Source organism: Sinocyclocheilus grahami, unplaced genomic scaffold, assembly GCF_001515645.1.
Source record: "Sinocyclocheilus grahami isolate Dianchi unplaced genomic scaffold, SAMN03320097.WGS_v1.1 scaffold3818.1, whole genome shotgun sequence".
Lineage (NCBI taxonomy): Eukaryota > Metazoa > Chordata > Actinopteri > Cypriniformes > Cyprinidae > Sinocyclocheilus > Sinocyclocheilus grahami.
Window position 1 is genome coordinate 25,914 of NW_015508875.1, and position 346 is coordinate 26,259.

Genomic DNA, 346 nt, shown 5'->3' on the forward strand with positions numbered 1-346 from the left:
TGTTCAATTAAAAATCCAAATTCATCTACCAAAATCTTCAAATGTATAGGAATTTCATTCAGTATGCCTATTATTAAAACTAGATAATCATTGTATTACAGTTATTCTTTTCTTTTAAATCTGTGTATTAATTAGAAATGATTGATCTATTTTTCAACTGGCTTGGCGTACATCATTACACCCTGATTCTAAAGTATATATAATAATTTATACTATAATTGATGTATGTGATACCTGACAAAGGTCTAGTTTCTGAGACACAAGCTTGTGTTTGGAAGGAGGGTCGATCATTCTGAGGGGTAGAAGAGTGTTGACCTCCTCCAGCAGGGCTTTGACTTCATCCTCT